The sequence below is a fragment of the Carcharodon carcharias genome, chromosome 4 (assembly GCF_017639515.1).
Source record: "Carcharodon carcharias isolate sCarCar2 chromosome 4, sCarCar2.pri, whole genome shotgun sequence".
Lineage (NCBI taxonomy): Eukaryota > Metazoa > Chordata > Chondrichthyes > Lamniformes > Lamnidae > Carcharodon > Carcharodon carcharias.
This window is the reverse complement of record NC_054470.1, coordinates 105197731-105214769: the sequence shown is the minus strand read 5'-3', so window position 1 is coordinate 105214769 and position 17039 is coordinate 105197731. Positions and strand designations below refer to the sequence as shown.

Sequence of the window (17039 nt, the reverse complement as noted above, 5' to 3'; positions counted from 1 at the left end):
CTCCACTTTTTTTTAGATATGCTTGGTGTTGTTCCTGGCATGCCCTCCTGCCCTCATCATTAAACCAGGGTTGACCCCTGGCTTAATGATAACGATAGAGTGAGGGATATGCCGGGCCGTGAGGTTACAGATTGTGGTTGATTACAATTCTGCTGCTGCAGATGGCCCACATGCCGAGTTTTGAGCTGCTAGATCTGTAACACAGTGGTAGTGCCACACAATACAATAGAGGGTATTCTCAATGTGAAGACAGGACTTTGTCTTCACCAGGACAGTGTGGTGGTCACTCCTACCTATACTATCATGGACAGATGCGACAGGTAGATTGATGAGGATAAGGTCTAGTAGCTTTTTCCCTCTTTTTAGTTCCCTCACCAGTTGCGAGAGGCCCGGTCTTTCAGCATGGTGCTTGTAGTATTTCTATGGGCGCCTGCTCCCAGTTACGGACGTCCCTGAAGCATGGCTGCATGGAGAATTGCTTGTGATAGCTTGCAGTTTTTTTGCAGTGGAAATCTTTGGGTTTCAGTCTCTCAGAGGCCCCCTAGGCCAGCTTCATCATAACATGAGATCAGATGGAGGGAGGTGGAGCTTAACAAACCTGATGACAACCGAACATCTCCTCTCATGTGGATCCATGGACATATTGAGGGGGTATCTGACAGCAAGGGCCTGGCTGGAGTAGGCATGGAAAAAACTGTTGTATTTCTATGCAACCCTATACCTGGCCCATCCTGCCCACACTCTCCCACCTCCCCCAGGCCACTGGATGTGTCAGAAATGAGCAGGAATGGCAGCAGCAGACATGAGAAGGAAGTGCTGCTGATTTTGCAGCTGCTTCCAAAGGCTATTGGCAATTTCCTGTTCCCTTTTATAAGCAGCCGCAGCATCTTGTAGATGGTACCCATTGCCGCCATCGTGGTGCCAGTGGTAGAGAGAATGAATGTTTAAGGTGGTGAATGGGAAGTTAGTCAAGCGAGCTGCTTTGCTCGATGGTGTCAAGCTTCTTGAGTGTTGTTAGACCTGCACTCATCTCTCACCGGAAAGATAGCACCTCCAGCTCCACAACACTCCCTCAGTATTGCACTCAAGCGTCAGTTCAGTTATATGCTTAACCTGTGGAGTAGGATTATGAACCCAGGAATTTATGACTCATAAATGAAAGTACTACTAATTGAGTCATAGCTAAATTAAATTTAATCTGCTATCCTTCCACCCACTTATATATATTACTTTGTTGTTTCTGTAGATCATTAATTTATTCTTCAGATTTGGCCGCACTCCAAATATGTTACTGTCTATAAATTTAACCATGTTACATGCATAAGAACATACAAATTAGGAGCAAGGGTAGGCCATTCAGTTCCTCAAGCCAGCCCACCACTCAATAAGATCATGGTTAATCTGATTGTGGCCTCAGCTCCACTTTCCTGTCTATGCCCAATGCCCTTTGGCTCCCTTGTTAATCAAGAGTCTACCTAAAATAAAAACAGAAAATGCTGGAAAGTCTCTGAAAAAGAGTGATATGGACTCGAAACATTAACCCTGTTTCTTCCTCCACAGCTGCCATCAGACCTGCTTAGTTTTTCCAGCATTTTCTGTATTCAATATTTGCCGTTAAAACCTTGGTTTTTGCCACTTCTTTTTGCCGCAGAGAAGTACAAGTGGGGCGAGCATGACCTTTGCACATGCGCACGCTTCATAATCTCCCTGAGGCACAGAGCTGCCTCAGAGAGATGAAGCATTTTCAAAAAATAAATAAATAGCGTAATAAACATGACTCTGTCACATAAGCAAGGACATGTTATTAATTATATTTTAAATTTTTTATTTTACTTTTATTTGCTTTAGGAAACATCATCCCACCCGTGGATGAGGTTTCCTAAAAAGTGCAAAGGCCGCATGGCCTTTTTGCCTGCCCGCCTACCGTAAGGTTGGACGGGCAGCGAAAAAATTTAATTTAATTACCTTGTTAATGGCCTTAACAGGACTTTTAATTGTTGGCGAGTGCACTACTGATACCGGCGCACGGCCACCAAACGAATTATCGCACGATTGCGCGCTGACGTCAGGACGCGCACCCGACGTCAATGCGCGACATTTTATGCTCGAGCGGGTTGGGCGCACGTCTGCCCGCCAAGCTAAAAATTTTGCCCTATGTTTAACACCTCATGCAGCTCTAATTCTAAATGTCTCTGACTGAATGTACAACTGCTTCTGTCCCAAGAATTTCACAGCAATCTATCTAACAAGATGTTATAGTCCTGGTTTTGCAGAAGTGGCAAAAACCGAGGTTTTTACCAGCAATGCACGGGACAAGCCTTAATAAATGTTGGAAAGGGAGGCTTTCAAAGCATTAATTTAAGAAGCTCAAAAGTTACCCTTTACCCTTTCAATTCAGGGCTGAGTGACTGTTATCAGTCTCAGAAGCCTGCACTGGCTTTACGAGGACAAATACAGACTATAGACTCAAATCAACTAAATAGACACACATGCTAATTATCCTTGTTTTGTGCTGACAGTCAGCACTTAGTTTGCTGACAAATATCAGCAGGAATGAAGTCCCTTTTCCCTTAGTGCCACTTCTACATGTAAAGTGATTCTGCCTTTGCATAACATAGAAGGGAATTTTTGGAAACTAGGACTTGAATGGCCTGTGCAGTGCTTCCAGTTAATTCTTCCTTTGTCATCTGTGCTAATGATTGTCAACAGCCACAGCACTTCTTCGGGTATTAAGAGAATAAAGAACAAGGTGGCCATTTAGCTTCAATTAATGATTTCGTATTTAAGTGAGAGACAAAGTGAAAGGATCCATTTTTCTCCCCTGTGCAGTATCTGCTGAAGCATTGATCTTCTCATTGATTCCTTATCTGAAGCAATTCGTCTAATGGAAAATGGTGCTGTTAGAGACCTAGGCAATAGGACCGTCCTGCTGTGAGCAACTTGGAAAGAAAAATCAGAGGGGCATTAAAAAAGGTGATTTTCTTTTTCTTGTTTGTTGAATGCTGCTGTCTTTTAAATGGAAACAGTCTCAAGTTGGGGAAAGGAGGCTGAGAAATTTTGTCTCATTGTTCTCCTGTGAAGCAATTTGGGACACTACATTATGTTCAATGCAAGTTATTGTTGATGTTTTTATTTGACTGACAGTCAAAAACCATCCAATCAAGTAACAAAAGAGCGTATTCACCTTCCAATTGGTGTGCCAAGATATTGCGCTGTGGGGATGGAGGTTGTCAGGCGACCAATTGCGGGAGCATGTGGGTATGGCAGTTGGAGGCAAGTGGGCATCTCTGAAACATTCAGGAACACGTCTAACCAGAGTTGGCAACCTTAAACCCCAGAAAAGAACCAGGGCCAGGTTCTGCCAATGCTGTCAAAGCTCCAGAATTTCCCCGAATTTCCCTTGCAGAAACTCAATCACCTTACGAATCTTACGTTTTGTCTAATTGCAGAGTGAAGCACTCCTTAAACAAAAAAATTACAATTATGTAAATCGAATATACAATGGAAGCTTTGTGGGAGCTGGAAAATTAATGATACACAACATCCTACAAGAGCCCATTTATTCATTGTCAAAAAGCTGTTGTTTTCATGTATGTATCATTTTTTAAAAATTTGAGTTTATTTGATGCCAGTTAAGATGTCATTGCTGGGGAATGGCCTTTATTGGCACGCAGTGCCAACATTAAGCACTCTGTAGCCATGAGTAGGCATGGTCCCTGCTTCTCCCAGTAGTGAAGATTTCATGCTCCAAAAATCTGCAGCTTAAAGGAAGCCCTCATAACCTCTCTCCTCACTCTCTTGGGGTAGTTTGATTTTGTGTAACACTGTAATGCAGCTGACCCCAAATTGTACATCGCTCCAAATGTTTATTTCCACCAGAATTTTGGAACAGGAGCAGGAACATTTAGCTGATAGAGTGTGTTTCAGTTGGATCGTGGCTGATTTGTATGAACTCCATCTATCACCTTGGTCAATAACCCTAGTCTAATAAAAATCTATCAGTCTCAGTTTTACAACATGCAATTGGCCCCAGCCTTTTGGAGGAGAGAGTTCCAAACTTCCACTACTTTGCGTGAAGAAGCACTTCCTGATATTGCTCCAGCCTAGCTCTAATTTTAAAGGTTCTGCCCATCTTTTATTTTCAGGACATTCCCATCAGAGAACACAATTTATTTCTATCTTCTTGACCAACTTCTTTCATTGACTTCAATTTCCTCAGGCGGAATTAGAGATTTGAGGTGCTAAATGTCTACCTTCTTGTCCTCTCACTTGGCGTCCTTGTCCTGCAACCCAACCTTAGCTGCTTGGTGTGGATGCTTCTGGTGTGTACATAACTCTTGAACTGTATGATGAAAAGATCGATGAACCATGCAGTGAAAGTTGAATGAGTGAGCCAAGGGTCATTCTTTTCCTACCTTATGGTCCCAGCAGTTTGTTGCTGAACTGTGCAAGCTGAACACCAGCTAATGACACCCATGTTAAATCTGCTTTATACCGCTGACTCCTCCAATGGGAATTCAAATGAGCTGCTTCAGGAAACTTTGCGTAACTTACCAGGTCACCAGTAAGCGCAATCCATTGGCGCTATAATGGTATACCTTACAGTGAGGAAATTCACCCCCATTTTTCTATTAACTCAGCCAAGGTGCATTCATCATTTTAAAACCCTCCATTAAATTCTCTCTTTACCTTCTCTTCTCCAGTGCAAAACTCAAGTCTCTCTTCACCACTGTAGTTTGCCATGCCTGGTGTTGTCTGCATGAATCTGCATTGCCAGCAGGTGGGTTTTATGTCCTTTCTATAATGGGGTGACAGAACCAGAACACACTAGTCCAACCACGATCCAACCAATTCTGCTCAAATTGATCATTACCGGTTGTGATGTCTGCAAATTATAAAAGCACAGTGCCATTGATAGAGGTCTAGCATCTTCACTGAGGAAACTATGGAAAGAGGGTAGAATCTGAAAATCTATTATAATGTAAAATAGGAAATAAGCTGTATAGTTAGATAGAAAAACAATTATTTGCCGCATTGATTCACAATAATAGAACCCAGCATGAAAGGTGTCACGTACCCGATTTTAAAACAACTCCTTCAGTTCTCTGCCCAAAGTCAGGACTGACCTGCAGCACCGCAATCTGCCCCATGGGTTGGACAAGGAGGTAGGTCCAAAATCTACCCCAGCCAGAATGGGGATCAACCTCTGTGTTGTTGGGACCATTCTGATCCATACCGGCTGTCCAGCCAACTGGCATCCCAAGGACTTGGAGTTGCTGTGGCAAGACACACATGCATGTTGTCGGCCAGAGCTATTAATAGTGATGGCAGAGGCCCCAATTTTCTTTCCATCACATGGTTGAACAGGAATCTCTCCCGATCTTACTGCCCATTATTGGTGTATGTTGGAAGGATTTATAAGTTGACACTCAACCTTTTTGGCCATATAATGAACACACCTTTCTTGGCCATCAGGTCCTGGAGCGGGACTTGAACCCAGGGCTTCTGGCTCCGATTTTAAAACAGCTAATTCAACTGATTCTATTCATTTGTATAGTAAATATGTTTTCCACTGGCATGCATTCAAATTGCCTTTTGAGCCAATGGGTCACAGTGCAGCAGCTTTTGCTGGTAGGGTTAAATGGGGTTCCAGTGATATAATGCTGCTGCATGGCGAATAAGACAGGAATGGCCCTATCCTCCATGGTGGCCTGGTAGAGAACAGGTAGCTGTGATGTATGTGACTGGCTAACTGACAAAAATAATGATAACTTGCATTTATATAGCGCCTTTAAATAATAAAACATCACAAGGTGTTTCACGGGCCTGTTATAAAGCAAAATTTGACACCGAGCCGAAAGAGATATTAGAATAGATGACCAAATGCTTGGTCAAAGAGGAACATTTTAAAAATGTGTCGTGAAAGAAGAAAGCGAGACAGAGAGTTTGAGAAGTTTAGGGAGGGAATTCCAGAGCTTAGGGCCTAGGCAGCTGAAGGCACGGCCACTAATGGTGAAGCAATTAAAATCAGGGATGCTCAAGAAGCCAGAGTTTGATAAGCACAGATATCACAGAGGCTTGTGGGGCTGGAGGAGAGTAGAGAGATAGGGAGGGCTGAGGCCATGGAGGGATTTGAAAACCAGGGTGAGAATTTTAAAATAGAGGTTTGCTTGACTGGGAATCAATGTAGATCAGCAAACACAGGGGTGATAGGTGAACGCGACTTGGTGTGAGTCAGTGCCCGGGCAGCAGATTTTTGGATGACCTCAAGCTTATGGAGGGTAGAATATGGCAGGCCAACATTGGAATGGAACTAAGCCTGGATCTGAACCTATAGCCACAATGATGTTGTACAAGGTTCTTAATTACTATGTTGCCTTGCTGGTTTGCAAAGTTTCCCCAGAAATGATGATATATCAAAGCACATGGTTTAATTCCAGTTACATGGAAATGGGCTGTTCCTTATTAAGCAAAGCTACTCAAAATTGCAAATTAAAGAAGTAATACCCACAGGTAGACGCTAAAATAAATGTAAAACACTGGCAGATGCTGGAAACCTGAAATAAAGTGGCGGTGGCTGCTGCTTGTTTAAGGCAACATGAGCACAGATTTCCTGTTCCGTTTTAAATAGAAACAAATGAATTGGTGCTGAGTTAATCCTGATTCCGAGCAAGCACCAATGAGTTGGGTTTTGTTTCTAGCTATATTATTCTAATTCAGATTTTACTGGTTTGGCATTTTAGAAAAAATGTGTTTTGACCAGAAAAATGTTTGATGATAAAAGCCCCCTTAATTACTGCATGCAAGGGCTTGTTTGTCAAAAATGGCTAGCTAAGGCCATTGAGCATTCTCATTTGCACCACTAACAATGCGGTATTGATTGACCTATATGTAACAACAATCAGCGAATTCAAAGTAGTTCATTGTATGTGAAATGCTTTGTGACGTGTCTGAGGGATGTGGGTAGATGATTTTCATCTGCCCTCCACTGCCCAAGAAAGTGGCAGAAATGGTTCTGAGGTGCTCCCAATGAAGAGAAAGTGCTTTAAAAGCAGCCTTCTGCTCCATCCATGATGCCTCCCATTCATACCTGTCAAAAACCTCGGTTCAGCCTGAGGCCTTCAGTGGCTCACACCATCATAGTTCTCCATCTTTGCACAAATGGGCTCCCACTTGCTGGCAGGAATTCACCTGGGGGTCCACAGTGCACTTGCAATGAGTCCCCACCCAGGAATATGGCCTGGGACGTCGGTGGGGGTGGGGAAGGGGGGCAGATATGGAGAAAGGGGCATTAATCACACACCAAATACGTCTATGGTTTCGGTTGGGCATACAACAGTGGGTGTGCATTAATGGGTGGAGGTCAAATGGAAGACAGAATTTGGGAGCACACCCTGGATTTCAAAGGCTTCAGCACCATTAAAGGGGTAGACACAAGAGAGAGCCAGAAGGATTTATTCTGGTAGGTAATGAGTTAGAATTATTGTCAGGCTACCCTTCTGATGAAGAATGATAAGTTTTTAAACTAATGTATGTAACAAGAAACAGGAAGAAAGAACTTGCACCTTTCATGACCTCAGGATGTTGCAAAACACCGTACAGCCAAGGCAATACTTGTTTGAAGTGTAGTCACTGTAGGAAATGTGGCAGCCCATTTGCACACAACAAGGTGTCATAAACAGTAATGTGATAATGACTAGATAATCTGTATTTTTTATGTATTGACTGAGGAATAAAAAGTGGCCAGGGCACTGAGGGAGAACTCCCCTGTTCTTCTTTGAATGGTGCCATGGGATCTTTTACATCCAACAGACAGAGCCTTGGTTTGACAACTCATCTGGGAGACAGCACCTCCAATAGTGCAACACTCCCTCAGGTCTGGCACTGGAATGTCAATCTAGATATTGTACTCAAGTCTCTGGACTTATAAAATTTTGTCTGACAGCAGCCCTGTAAAGCCCCTTGGTACTTTTGACAATGTAAAAGGCTTTGATTGCAAGTTGTTGTCGTTGAACCCACAAGCTTCTGACTTAAAGGTGAGTCTGCTACCACTAAGCCATGAATGACACTTGGGGGAGAATTTTCTCCCGGTCAGGGGGGTTGTGTGGGGGCAGGCGCAGGCGGGCGCACAGCTAATCAGCACTCCCGATTGGCTGGACGCCGCCATTTTATGTAGGTAGGACAATTAAGAAGCACTGTGCACTCCCTGAACGGGCGGGGGAGGCTGCCTGAGTTGGAAGTATGCTCTTTTGTGCACGCGCGTGAATGAGTGCAATAATCTCCCTGAGGCACCTCTGTGCCTCAGGGCGATTAGTTTTAAGTTTAAACAGTTTAATAAAGTGGGGAAAAATTTTTTATAACATGTCCCCTCATGTGAAACTGTCACATGAGCTGGACATTAATTTTAATAAAAATTTTTCTGAAAACTTTCAATCATTCATGAAACCTCATCCTGGCCCTGCATGAGGTTCCATGAAAAATTCGAAGGCCACCTGGGTTATTTGCCTGCCCGTCAGCCTTGAGGTTGGACGGGCAGCTCAGCTGATAGCCTTAATTGCTTTTTAACAGGCCCTAATAGGCCTTTGGAAAAATTTATTAATTTTGCTTCCAATCTCCACCCTTCCATCATTTTCACATGGTCCATCTCTGACACTTCCCTTCCCTTCCTTGACCTCTCTGTCTCAATCTCTGGTGATAGACCATCCATCAATATCCATTACAAGCCTACCGACTCCCACAGCTACCTCAACTACAGCTCCTCACACCCCGCTTCCTGTAAGGACTCCATCTCATTCTCTCAGTTCCTTCGCCTCCGTCACATCTGTTCCGATGATGCTACCTTCAAAAACAGTTCCTCTGACATGTCCTCTTTCTTCCTTAACCGAGGTTTTCCACCCACGGTCGTTGACAGGGCCCTCAACCGTGTCCGGCCCATCTCCCGCGCATCCACCCTCACACCTTCTCCTCCCTCCCAGAAACATGATAGGGTCCCCCTTGTCCTCACTTAGCACCCCACCAGCCTCCGCATTCAAAGGATCATCCTCTGCCATTTCCGCCAGCTCCAGCATGATGCCACCACCAAACACATCTTCCCTTCACCCCCCCTGGCGGCATTCCGTCGGGATCGTTCCCTCCGGGACACCCTAGTCCACTCCTCAACCTCCACCTATGGCACCTCCCCATGCCCATGCAAAAGATGTAACACCTGCCCCTTCACTTCCTCTCTCCTCAACATCCAAGGGCCCAAACACTCCTTTCAAGTGAAGCAGCATTTCACTTGCATTTCCCACAACTTAGTCTACTGTATTCGTTGCTCTCAATGCGGTCTCCTCTACATTGGAGAGACCAAACGTAAACTGGGCGACCGCTTTGCAGAACACCTGCGGTCTGTCCGCAAGAATGACCCAAACCTCCCTGTCGCTTGCCATTTTAACACTCCACCCTGCTCTCTTGCCCACATGTCTGTCCTTGGCTTGCTGCATTGTTCCAGTGAAGTCCAACGCAAACTGGAGGAACAGCACCTCATCTTCCGACTAGGCACTTTACAGACTTCCGGACTGAATATTGAATTCAACAACTTTAGGTCTTGAACTCCCTCCACCATTCCCACCCCTTTCTGTTTCTTCCCCCTTCCTTTTGTTTTTTCCAATAATTTATATAGATTTTTCTTTACCCACCTATTTCCATTATTTTTAAATCTTTTATGCTCCCCCCACCCCCACTAGAGCTATACCTTGAGTGCCCTACCATCCATTCATAATTAGCACATTCGTTTAGATAATATCACCAACTTCAACACCTCTGTGTTCTTTTGTTCTTTTGTCTGTGACATCTTTTGATTATCTGCTCCTATCACTGCTTGCTTGTCCCTACAACCACACCACTCCCCTCCACTTCTCTCCCCCCACCCAACCCCCCCCGCCCCCACCTTAAACCAGCTTATATTTCACCCCTCTCCTTGGATTCACCTAGTTCTGTTGAAGGGTCATGAGGACTCGAAACGTCAACTCTTTTCTTCTCCGCCGATGCTGCCAGACCTGCTGAGTTTTTCCAGGTAATTCTGTTTTTGTTTTGGATTTCCAGCATCCGCAGTTTTTTGTTTTTACCTAATAGGCCTTTGACAGTTCGGCGGGTGCACAGCCAACACGGCTGCCTGCCCGCCAAACTGAAAGTCTAAATGATGCGCGGTGACATCTGGACGCACTTCCGACATCACTGTGTGTCATTTTACACTTCGGCTAGCCGAGCTGAAGATTCTGCCCTTGTAAATTGCTATAATTTGCTTATAAGTGGTCTTTGTATTTATTTATAGGTTTTGTCCCGTGACTGAGTACATGCTGCGGTGCCATGGTTGGGCTGATAGCAGGAGCCCAAACAACAATTCAGACATCCCTACCCACCTGCCTTAATTGGAGCTATGAGGATGCCAAGCAGTAGGCAGAATAACCAAGAAATAAATTGTGAACATGAAGAGTGGTGCTGTAGGACGAAGTGGTGAGGCTGGATAAACTGTGAGGCTTCTCTTTTTATTCCAGGTGGTGTGGAACAGATATAAGGTCAGGGTAAGGGGGAATCACCTACAATACTCTGAGAGGAAAGCAGGTGCTTGTATTGTGGTGTGTGGGTATCTAGGTCACAAGCTGTAAAGGCACTTGCGTTTCCATTCATCCACCTCCAAATGAGCCACGTTGCAAATCACCTGGTGGTACAGCATGTAACCCTGCCTTGATCACAAAGGATAAGCTGCATTCTGCAAAATGCACAGGAGCAGCATAAAAGCTTTGTTCTGAAATGAAAGATTAGTGCTAATTTTCTTCTGATCTGTTTTTGTTTTTGGTGGAGTTGCAGGGAGGAGAGCAGAGGAAAATCAGGAACTGTATTTTTACCCCTGCTTTGTGCCAGTGTAAGGTTTTCTGCTAACAACTTTAGCTAGTCTCTAGTGCGGGCTGCCCAGGCAGAAGCTCCAGAGCGATGCAGCCGATGTAGGTCTCTCAGGATCTGCCCATCACAAATCCATGCTGAGTCTCTCTGACAGTCAACTAAGGCTTCCGCACATTCTGTTTGAGAAAATCCAATGTATACTAAATGGGCGAGTTTCTAAAGTTGATCATTTCACAACCAACTTTCCCTCCCACCCACCACCGCCCCTTGCTCACCAAGGTTGTAACAGTTACAGGACTTTCCCAAGCAGCAATTTTCAGTCTATTGTATTCCTACAGTTTTTTTTAGCATATTCTGACAAGAAACCACCATGAAACAATTCTTGTGGCACATAATGATACAATGGATTTAAACACCACAAGAAATAGTTAAAAATTAATGAGTGAGTTAGGCGTCTCCCAGTGTAACCTGAGCAATGTGAGAATGCTTAAAAGCAGGAAGCAGCTCGATTGCCATTATAATAGATGCTGTAATGGCTTACTATAAAAGATGATCTAATGGTCCATTATAATGCTGGAGTCTAGATGAAAAACAAGACATTAAAAGAAGTAAGACACAATTTGCTGTAAATTTGGAGAAGGGGTTCTGAAAATGTGAATGTGGAGAGGATGTCTCCTCTTGTGGAGGAATCTAGAACTAGGGGTCACTGTTTAAAAATAAGGGGTCGCTCATTTAGGACAGAAATGAGGAGAATTTTTTTCTCTCAGGGGCTTGAGAGTCTTTGGAACTCTCTTCCTCAAAAGGCGGTGGAAGCAGAGTCTTTGAATATTTTTAAGGCAGAGCTAGATATATTCTTGATTAACAAGGGGTTGAAGGGTTATTGGGGGTAGGCAGGAATGTGGGGTTGAGGTTACATTCAGATCAGCCATGATCTTATTGAATGGCAGAGCAGGCTTGAGGGGCCAAGTGGCCTACTCCTGCTCCTAATTCATACGTTCTTATGTAAGAAACATAATAGTTGGTGGGTAGTGCCAGCAGGTCTTGATTGGCATCTATTTACTGATATTTGTGGATTTGCACATGTCTGCCATTTTCATTAATTTTGTTTGCTTCTTGGCTTTGTCTCTTCAATTAATTTCTCCTAAGCCTGTCCCTCTGTATCTCTCCCTATTTCTTTTCCTTCTTCTCCACATCTTCTCCACATCATGATATTTAGGAGCTGAAACACAATGAGAACAGGTTGCATAGGCTAGACTTGGATTGAAGATTAAGTGGTGATCTAATTGATCAGGTAGAGAGAGGGAAACTATTACCTCTCGTGGGAGAGTAAAGAACAAGGGAGCCTAACCTTAAAATTAGATCTAGGCATTTCATGGGTCGTGTCAGAAAGCATTTCTTTAAGCAGGGGGTAGTACAACCTGGAACACCCTTCCCAAAAAAGCTATTGAAGCTATGGGTTAACTGAAAATTTCAAAACCGAGATTGATGGGTTTTAGTTAAGTAAGGGTCTTAAGAGTAACAGAACCAATGTGGGCAGATGGAGTTAACAGATAGATAAGTCATGATCTAGTTGAATGACAGAACAGACTTGGGGGGGGGCTAAGTGGCTGACTGCTGTTCCTATGAAACTAAATGGATTTTATGCCACAGCAGATGGTAAATGCTGAGCTTCTCAAATCCCAGAGAGAAACTTGAAACAGCTGCCTCAATTGTTTGCAATGTGTACTTTATTTCAAGGTGTGTGCCTTGAATTCAGTTGTAATGAGACCACCAAGACATAGAGGTTTTTTACAAAACTAAATTTAGCATTTATTAATAGATGAAAAGGCTTTTAGGCACATATATATACTTACAAATTACTACTATAATAACTCCTAATTATTCTAGCTCCCAGTTACACCCCTGATAAAGCAACAATAAAACAAGATAGATTTCAACAGACCCAGGCAAAGCACACAATACCTGGATAGGGATATTCACAATGAGTTTTCTTAGCTTCAGTTCCTGTAGACAGCAGCTTGATGCTTAGAAGCTGGAAGCTTTTCCCACTTGTTAGATCTTAGAATTCCTTCTCCTTACACATAACCTCATCTCCTTTATACAGGTTTCTCCCTTTTTAATCTAAATTCCATTGCAACTTTACTTTTTTTCATAATGTAAATCTTCCATAGTACTCATATTATCAGTAATATTTGGGAAAAAGAAACACATTGTTTGGTTTAGCCTCTGTTGGCTAAGTGTAGTACCTTAGCATATCTTTGAAATGCACTAGCCTGGTTTATCCAAAAATGCAAATGTTCTTCACACCTCACATTCTAAAACTTCAACCATGTTTGTGTATTTAGTTATTTCAAACCTAGCTTCTCTTTTGATCACTCAAAAGCACCAGATTAGCTGTCTGCAATTCGGTTAAACCCCCCACCACACACACACACACAACCTCACACAGAGAGACTAATCCAAACCCCACTACTAACCTCCTTTTATAATAAATAACAATAATATTATGAAAATTATATTCCATTGTTTATATATTTCTACATTAAGGATATACAGTTAGAAATGATGTTATCATGGTGGTAAAACTGGAGAGTTGTGGTTGTTCTGAGCACAGTGCAGAGTCATTGAGGCAGAGCTTAATGACCCCAGCACGCCATAAATGGGGTCTGAAAATGGCATCAGGTCATTGACCGTCCTGTAAGTTGATGCACTGGCCACCGCCATCTTGGGCATTTTGAAGCATTTTACAGCCAAGGAAATATTTGTATGAAGTGTAGGCATTGTTTTAATGTAGGAAACATGGTAGCCAATTTGTACACAGCAAGGTCCCACAAACAGTAATATGATGATGACCATGTAACCTATTTTATTTGGGCTGTTGCTTTAGGGGTAAATACTGGCCAGAACACTGTAGAAGAACTCCTCTGGGATGGGGAGTTTTATATCCAACTGAGAAGGTAGACAGAGCCTTGGTTTAATGGCTCATTTGAAGGTGACACCTACAACAGTGCAGCACTCCGTCAGTACTGGAGTGTCAGCGTAGATTTTGTGCTCAAATCTCTGGGCTTATCAATTTTTTTTTGATGCTGCCCTTATAGAGTGGAGTCCTAAGAAGCTGAAGCACCTGCCTGTTTTGGGTGGCAGGCCACATGTAATATGACGTACACAGAATCCCAGTTGCAGTTTTAAGGTTCACAGAGTGGCCAGCAAATACACTCCGCCCACTTGTAATGGCATTGAGTAGCCTAACCAGCTCAACAGGACTGCCCAGGGGACGGCCAAAGTTTCTTTTCAACTTTCTTGCAATTGCTTTTCCACACCAAGCTGGTTCCAATTGGAGTTGTTTCCCAATCTCCCCAGCTGAGAAATTGGCCTATGTTGGAGCAACGAGCTGGAGGCTGTATGGTCACCAATCCTCCAGGAGTGTCCTGAGCAAGTAAATGTGAGCATCGTTCCTTCACCGCTGCCTGCAAAATCCGGGCCACACATAAAACATGGGCCGAGTTCAAATGTTTAATTTACACTTTCTAACATCAAATTAAAAGTCTGTTAAAACATTGATTTGTGAGGTTAAAGGAGAGATAATGGCTGCATGAGGTCATTCATGCAGATCAAAAAAGGGTTCAATGAAGAGGGGCGAGAAAGCTGAAGAGGAAGCGATTCATGCTCAGCATAAGTGCCAATATAGATCAGTTGGCCCGCATGTTTCTGTTGTGTTGACTGTTTAACTCTATGTAAAAAACTTAAAACAGTTTAAAAGAGCTTAACAATGTATTTTGTTACCATGTGATAATTATTGTTGCTTGCATAATGACAGCCCCTATATTTCAAAGCAATTAATTGTGTCAAATGCTTTGGGATGCTTCTGTCAGATGTTAATTTCTTTCTTTACTTTGACCAATAGACACAAGTCATCTATGTGGAGAAAGACCAGTTTATTCATCAACTGCCCTGCCTTTATAAGAAAATTGTATTCTACATCGTCGTAATCAATGCAACACAATAACCAGACAAATACCCTTCAATCAAGCTGAAGCAATCATCAATCTAAACAAACCATTAACAATGTGAAGCATTGTTTATTAAGAATCAAATGTCCATGAATTAGCAAAACTATTTCAAGTACTAATGTACTGCGGTGGAATATATTGTAATCCATTATCACAGGAGTCTATTACCAGGCACTATTGAGCAAAAGAGATTGGTTATTTCAAACAGAATGGAATTAAGCAATCTTAGCTAAAAACAACAGAATATTCATTATGGTGTCTCTTGATAAAATGCTTTTTTGAAATTCTCATTATAACCTTTCGCAAGATGTAATTAGTTGGTCAAAACTGATCAATTAGATGTCGCCAAGATGCCACTCAAAGGTCAAAAGTTGATTTTTCAGAGCTTATGAACTTCCAAAGTAAAATCTTCAAAATATTTTTAACAAACAATGATATTGATTTATTATCTGTTTTGCTGTTATACAATCAAGTATATTGGGACAATTCATTTTCTGTCAATCCCCTATCTATTCAACAGATTCCCTTCATCAGTTGAACAATGTAAACATTGACTAGCATCAGTCTCACCTGCGGGTATGATCCTTCTCATTCAAGGAAGATTATTACAAGATAAAGAAGAGTAACTAACAGTGGTTGCATTTGTAAAGTGCATTTGATGTTGAAATATGTCACAACTTCAAAGAGTTGTAATATTATAATGTGCTTATTAAACCTTCAAGAGCAGGTGTGTTCTGACTGGTCTCACAAAACAAGGATAGATTTTCTTTAACAAAAATAAAAATAAAAATACCTGGAAAAACTCAGCAGGTCTGGCAGCATCTGCGGAAAGGAACACAGTTAATGTTTCGAGTCTGTATGACTCTTCAACAGAACTAAGTAAAAATAGAAGAGAGGTGAAATATAAACTTGTATAAGGGGGGAGGGGGAGGGGGGGAGGTTGGACAAGTAGAGCTGGATAGAGGGCCAGTGGAGATAGCCAAAAGATGTCATAGACAAAAGGATTTTCTTTCTTTCAAACTGAAGACCGTGGACTTGACTTTTAGCCTCTGCTAAAGTGGACAGGTGCCAAAAATAATGTTGTGGCCTGTAAGCTGGTTCCTTGGCTCCATCACAGCTCTAGGCCATTCACCTAGGAGGGTCTAGAGGGGTGGGATTCGGGTGGGCAGGGAGTGTGCAGCAGGTAGCCGATCCAGTTTATTAACAACCACTTTCAGCTAATTAAAGGAGGGTGACTGGGATTTTATAGTCCCAGGATGCCACAGGAGGCAGGGGCTAATTTAACTACTTGGAGGTGGCCTAGCAGCTCAGGCTGGCATTCCAGAGCTCCAGGCAATCCTAAAGGCCCTCCCTGATAGCCTGGGTGTAGGCACAGTCACAGGCTGCCGTATGGAGAGGGTGCCAGCATCCCCCCTGCCCCACCAGTTTTCCCCCAACAGCGCTAGTCTGACTGCAAATGCCATTTTTCAGTTCAAATTTTAAAATGTTGGAGAGAGGGTGCCTCCAGTTTGAAGCACCCTTACTGACCTTTCATTTCAGCCTGCTGTGCCTTTCAAACGGGTTGGTTCCACAGCCGGATGGCGAGCCCACCATCTGGCCAATAATTGGCCTCCCCAGGAAAAATCACAATGAGTGATTGTTTCCCACAAAGTGCGAATTTCCACTTTTTGCTGTGATGTGATGTACCTTTAAGGGAGTGTATCTTAAACTGCTGTCCATCATTATCTACCACAAGATAGGATGTGATGCCTAACCTCATGACTTTAATGAAGCAGCACTCTTACAGGTCAGTTGTGTCTACACAGCCTGCCAGTTACCATTGTATGCATATAGCCTTATCTTAAAGTAAAGAGCTCATATTATTGTTTTAGTGATCCTTGTTTTATGATTGGAATGTTTGTGATAAACAGAAGAATACAACACACTTCAGCCTGATGGTAGGGTTCAGGAGCCTGCAGGGAAAATCCTGCATCGTGTTTTCAAAATGGTAGTTTACAAGAGTGGTCCTGACAAATCTTACATTCATGTCCGTTTCCAAAAAACTACTTTTCCCCCAAATCTGCTTGCGTATGTGACCTTTAATCAAATGTTTAACAAATTTTGCATGAACTAATGAACAGATGGATAGAGGACGAGATAACACACTGG

At 42.9% G+C, this 17039-nt stretch overlaps 1 long non-coding RNA gene across 5 annotated transcripts in view; it reads left to right on the top strand.

The window, feature by feature from the left end:
• LOC121277077 overlaps positions 1-15610 on the top strand; it is an 82575-nt gene extending 66965 nt beyond the window's left edge. For 4 of the 5 annotated variants that reach the window (XR_005942802.1, XR_005942803.1, XR_005942800.1 and 1 more), the window contains exons 3-5: positions 2830-2973; positions 10313-10494; positions 14786-15610. This is a non-coding gene — a long non-coding RNA (uncharacterized LOC121277077). Of the gene's footprint in view, positions 1-2829; positions 2974-10312; positions 10512-14785 lie in introns of all 5 variants that reach the window. The other variant, XR_005942804.1, reaches the window with a different exon arrangement.
• Positions 15611-17039: the final 1429 nt, after the last annotated feature.